Below are 6,585 nucleotides of genomic sequence, written 5' to 3' on the forward strand. Positions count from 1 at the left end.
TAAAAAGATAGACTCCATTTTTTAAATGGACAAAAGGATTTTTAAAAAATAGCTAACAAAAAAAGGATAAATGAATAGCTAACAACTTGGAATTCTACAAAAATATTCCAAAGGAAGCATATTTATGCAATGAAATTTGTGTAGACATAGGCATATAGATTAATGGAACAGAATAGAGAATCCAGAAGGAGATTTATATGTATATATATATATATATGATCAGTTGATGAGTTCCCAAAATTAGTTTCATGAAGAAAGATTAGTCTTTTCAAGAAATAGTGTTGAAAAAATTGAATATTCACCTGGGTTAAAAAATGAACGTTGAACCCAGCCTGGCGTGGCTCAGCTGTTGAGCATCCACCTAGGATCCAGGCGATTGGGTTCGATTCCCGGTCAGGGCACATGCCCGGGTTGTGGGCTCGATCAATGACTCTCTCATCATTGGTGCTTCTCTCTCTCCCTCTCCTTTCCTCTCTCTGAAATCAATAAAGATATATTTAAAAAAAAAAAATGAACGTTGATTTTTACCTTGCACCACACACAAAAATTAACTTGAAACAGGTCATCGGAAAACCAAAAAGCATAAAACTTCTGAAGGAGAATGTAAATGAAAGGCAAAGATATTACTTACAAGACACAAAACCCACTAACCATAAAATTAAAAAAGAATAATTCAGAAGACTTTATCAAAATTAAAACCTTCTGATCTGCTAAGGCGATGTAAACCTCCTAAAAACTCACCCTCCCATTGATAACAATGATGAACTATAAACAAAATATTAAAGAAAACTATCTGAGAGCTCTAGAGTAAAAGAAGAACATGCAGATTGTGGAGGGTAAATGAACTTAGAGAGTGACTGACACAGAGGTGAGTGTACTGTGGTTATTGGGATGAGTCTACTGTGATTTTTTCTGTTGCTGTTGTTTGCAAATTTCCTAAGATAGATTTATAGTCATGGAACAGTGTGAGCAGCCAAATCTCCCAGAGAAGCATTCACATATTTTTGATAAAGGAATATGGGAATAAAAGGTAGCCTATGCAAGCCAGGGAGTGAAGAGAAATCTTGAACAAGAGAGAGCTGGGGAAAGGAATCACCTAATTTTGCTTAACACACAGAGTCTGTCAATTTCTAGAACTGTATATACCCAGAACAGAACCAAAATAGTAGGGTAAAGGCTCAAAGAAATAAATTGAGATCTGGATCACCACTCAAAAACAATAAAAGAGGGCCCAGCCTGGGTTGCGGTCTCCATCCCCAGTTCGGGGGCATACAGGAAGCAGCTGATCAATGATGACTCTATAATCGTTGATGTTTCTATCTGTCTCTCTTCCTCTCCCTCCTTCTCTCTGAAATCAATAACGATATATTTAAAATAACTAACTAAATAAATAAATAAATCTTAAAAAAAATAAAATAAAAAAATAAAAATAAAAATAGAATAAAGTAAAAGAGGGTTACCATCTGAACTAGGTTCATTGCTTGCTAAAACAAAACTATCAATATTCTCTAAAGGATTATAATAGAACTTAAAATCTACCCACAATATGAGTTACAATGTCCAGGATATAATCCAAAATTGCTTGCCATAAAAATAAACAGGAATATATGACCCATTCTGAGGAGAAAAGTCAATCATCAAATGTCAACTCTGAGATTATCAAGGTATCAGAGTTATCAGACAGAAACTTTACGGTAGTTATTGTCATTTTCAACAAGGTAAAGGTGAACACACCTCTGATGAATGAAAGGAAATCTCTGCAGAGAAATATATTGCAAAAAATAACCAAATAGAAAGTTTTAAAATTAAAACATACAAAAGTAATAAAAATTTCACTGGCTAGCCTCAATAGCAGAATACAGTTGACAGGAAAAAAAGTTAGTGAACTTTAAACTAGATCAATAAAATTTTTCCAATCTAGAGAACAAAAAGAAAAAAAAACACACAAAACAGTAAAAAACTAAAAGGCCTCAGGGACCTGTGGAAAAATATCAAAAGATCTAATGTACTTATAATTGGAATCCAAGTATAAGAAAGAGTGGAACAGAAAAGATATTCAAAGCAATAATGGTCAAAACTTCTTAAATTTTGTGAAAGACATAAATTAACACATTCAAGAAGGTCAGAGAATTCCAAACAGGATAAATTGAAAGAAAATCATGCCTAGAAACATTGATTAAACTGCAGACAAAGATTTTTTTTTTTTTTAATCTTGAGAGTAGTCATTAAAAAAAGAACACATTCATGGAGGAGCAAAGATTTGAATGACTATAGATTAGGCCAGATGACATGAAACAATATCTTTAAAGTATTGAAAAGAAAAAAAATATTAATCCAGAATGCTATATCCAGCCAAAATATCCCTCAGGATTAGGCAAGATAAAGACATTTTCATATAAAGGAAAACTAAAAGGCTTTTTTGCCAATAGTTCTGCATGGTAATAAGACCCTAACATTCTACTTCAGCTCTGACAAAACTGATGTCATATTGGACAAAAAACTGTCATTAGTTTCCTCATCTATAAAACAAGAGATTTAAACTATGTTTCTTTTCAACTCTAAGGCCTATGAATAGGAAAGTGTCTTAAGTCCTTTTCTGATTTTAAGTTCATTCATTACATATATTATTTCTTCCACTAATTCTGGGTATATATTATTAATCAATTATAGGTCCATAGGTAAATAAGTTATTTATTACCTATTCATTCACTCATTAAATATTATTCATTCACTCATTAAATATTTACTGAGTAGCCTCTACGTAAAAGTGATTATTCTTAGTTCTAGGTGTAAAGTGGTGATCAAAACAATCTTGATCCCTGACCTCATAGAATTTACTAGGTGTAAAGGGTAAGGAAGGAGTTTTCTGATTTTGAAGGAAAATAAATAATTCAGTTTTGATAAGTTAAGTTAAAAATGCCTGAGTCTGAGTACATTCCAGTGGAACTGGCATGTAAGATAAATCAGGGAGAAATCATCGGATAGATATTATAAACCATGAGACTGGATGTGGTGAACTTGAAAGAGTGTGTACAGTGAGAAGAAAAGAGAGCGCAGAAGTCTAAATTTTCAGAAAAGTTAAACTTTAGACATTAGGCATAGGAAGAGTTGCTAATAAGAAGACTAAGAAGAGATGGGAAAGATAGAATGAAAACCAGAGTATAGCATACCAGGTAGAGGAAATGGCCAACTGTATCAATTACTAATTAGTGAAAGGAGAACTTATTGAATTTGGGAAAACTAAAGTCATTGATACATTTGTCAAACACTGTTTGAATGGGCTGGTTGAAGCAAGATTGGAAGGTGCTGAGAAATAATGGGAGGTAAAAAAAATTGAGGCTGTTTGAATGAACAACATTATAGAGGAAACCTGCGATAGCTAGAAGGGAATATAGGTTTGACAGGTTCTGTTATTGTTTGTTTGCTTTTTAGTGTGATTTTTTTTTAACATGAGTGATATCAGGGAGAGGAGAAAATTGGGGGATGAGAGCTCTTAGATGGCGAGGAGTGATGTAATGAAAAGAAGAACGGAAGGATTGCTGTTTGACACTTTAAAGTGGCTATAAGCAGTGGGAGTATGACAATGAAATAGGTTTGTACAAGTTAGATAACGGAAAGAAGCAACATGGCTGAAAGTTTAGGAGCCAGGCTATGGAAGAGGCTCAAATCTACTCTTGTTCTTTCTGGACTTTAATTTCTTCATCTGTGAAATGAAAAAAAAAGAAAAATTACCTATGTTATCTATTTGCTTTGTGAATTTTTAATTGAGTTAACATGTATAAAAGCGCTTTAAAAATATCTGGCACATATCAAGTGCTGTAGCTTATGTCACTGTGGGATGATAAAGAAAGTCCTATTTGATGGCTTCTATTTTCTCCATGAAATGGATGAGTATGAAAAAAAATTGTTAACCTCTCTAAACCCAAAGTCATGTAAATAAACAAGAGGAAACTTTTGTTCTGTTAAATTGCTAAAGATTTTTAAACTATAATGTCCACTATTGGTGATGGCGAGGTGATTCGGGCCTATTCTTGCACATCTGGCAAAAGTATAATGTATACATCTTCTCCAAGAGGCAATGCGGTCAGATGAATCCCAAGACTTTATTATACCAATAACACAGACGTCCTCAGAGGAGGGGTGTGTGCTGTAAAGAGTGGGGTGGAAAGTCCTGACCCCTGAAAATCCTAGTTAGTTAAACATTTAATTCCATCCCCAGCACCCTGATTGGTGGAACTCCCAAAGCCTCCCCATGGTTCCTGTTAATGCCCAGGTTTATGCTCTGTGGTAATTGGCCTCAGGCTCCTGTTTGTATGCTGTCTTTGTTTCTCTTTCCAGCAATTCAGCTTCTTCACAAGTCTCCAAAAGAAATCCACTCAAAGGGATGGAGTCACATCCTCGGAGCACACAGTCTTACTCTAATTTCTCTCTCTTCTCCCTCCCACCCCCACGCCCACCCCCATTGCCTCTGGAGGTTCAAAATTCTTCTCTATTGTGTAGAGAGCATTTCAGCTCTTCCAAATTTCTAATTCCAAAGTTGCATAGTAAGACAACCCAGGAGGGTAGTCTAAGACCCGCAGTTCTTAGAAGGGTTACCAATGACAAAATTCCACCGCTGCCCAAGCAAATCCACTTCCTGAACTAAAGAAATAATCAGATACTCATTTCAGTACTTTAGCCACCAAAACATTGTAAACAATTTAAATACTTGGCAGAAGGGGTAATACATCATGATATAAGTCATATGATGCAATGTTATACGACTATTAAAATACGTTTTTTAAAATCATTTACTATAGGGAAGTTTTTTCAATACATTTTAAAAAATATACTGAGGTACAAAGAATAAAATGACCAAAGTGGGATAGACCCTAATCTCCCTCCCCATCAACACTTTCATAGAGTAATTTATGTATAAGGTTATAAAATTTAAACAATGCAAAAAGTTGTGAAATGGAAAGTGAAAGGCCTCAGCTCCCTTCTTCCTTTCCCCCACCACTCTCTCCAAGGGAACAATTGCTTATTATACTTCCTAATTTAAAAAAGCATAAATCTGCATAAATTCACATCTATCTTGTTAAAATTTTACACAAAAGGGAGCAGACAATTTACATTGCTTTATATCTTTTTTATGCTTATGATACATTTTAAAGATCTTTCAATATTAGCATATATATGTGTGTGTATAGATATTGTGTGTATATGTATATTTTTAATATGGCATAGATAATGTTCTATATTATTTCATCATAGCAACATCAACATCATATCAATATACCTATTTTTGGAAACCCTAGTTGCCATATTTTCTTACAAAAGATTGCTCCAATTTACACTCCAATTTACGAGTTTTTCTACATTTCATTGCATCTGTACTGAGTATCATTAAAATTTACAATGTGTATTTAGAATAAAGTCATTTAACTACCAATTAATGAAAGCCTACTATGTGAATTTTAAAATCATAGTTAGAAATATTAGAAAAATAAAGTTGTTAGTCTCTCCTCAATCTAATAACCTGGGGTGTAGGAGGAAGATGTAAACAAGTAACAATAATAATAATAAAAAAAAGATAGAGTGAAAAAGAGAGGAAAATAATTGCCATATAAAACTAAAATGAAGAGTAGAACATGGAGGAAAAAGTGATTTACTTTCCCTGGGATTGTGAAAGACTTTATGATACAGGTGCCACTTTACTTGGAATTTAAAACTCGTAACATCTACTATTTGTTGACATTTAGTATGTACCAGGCACTATGCTGATTTATTTTAAAAGCATTTTCTAATTTAATCTCCATAACAATATTAGGTAGATAAGATTTTCATAGGCGTTTTATAGACAGGAAAGCAGGAATCTGAGTGAAATTAATTGCTTAATGTCACACAGCTGTTACCATACCCCTTCCACGTACAGCTCATTTAATTGTCATAACGTTCCTATGAGGTAAGCACTATTATCACCCTTTTTACAGGTGATAAAATTAAGGCACAGAGGGCATTAGTTATTTTGCTCAAGGTCACAGTGACAGATAAGTGGCAGAGCGGGAACACAAATCTAGGCCATCTCGGAGCTCAAGTCCTTAGCTGGTTTGCTGTGGGAGGGAATGGGGTGTGCAGGGCCACCCGAGGAGGAGAGAGCTGCGTGACAGGGTCAGTGTGGGGACGGATTGGCTGAGCCAGGCCCTGGCAGCACAGGGAGGGAGCGAGAGCTTCACCGGGGGCTACACCGGACCAAAGGAGGTGAAGATGAAATAAGAGAGCGGAGCTGAGATACGCTGCAGAGGTAGGATGGAGAAGACTCCGTAACTGATGCGATGCTGAGTCACAGCCCCCTCAGCCTTCACATCTCTAACTCAAAGCCTTACCCCTTTTAGTCGGAGCCTGCAGGCGGCCTTTTATTCCTTGCCTTTTGATTATTTTAGGGGCCCGTTTCTGGATGCTTCTGTTAAGAGCTGCGATCGTGCTTGTTCAGTGTGGCCTTAAGAAAGGGCGATGCTAACGAGCTTTGCGGTTCAAAAGTACTTCTCCCTCTCTCTGTCACACACAGATGTCGAGGTTGCACAGTGGTTTTCAAGCAGGTTGCAG

Source organism: Miniopterus natalensis, chromosome 5 (assembly GCF_054644295.1).
Source record: "Miniopterus natalensis isolate mMinNat1 chromosome 5, mMinNat1.hap1, whole genome shotgun sequence".
Taxonomy (NCBI): Eukaryota; Metazoa; Chordata; class Mammalia; order Chiroptera; family Miniopteridae; genus Miniopterus; species Miniopterus natalensis.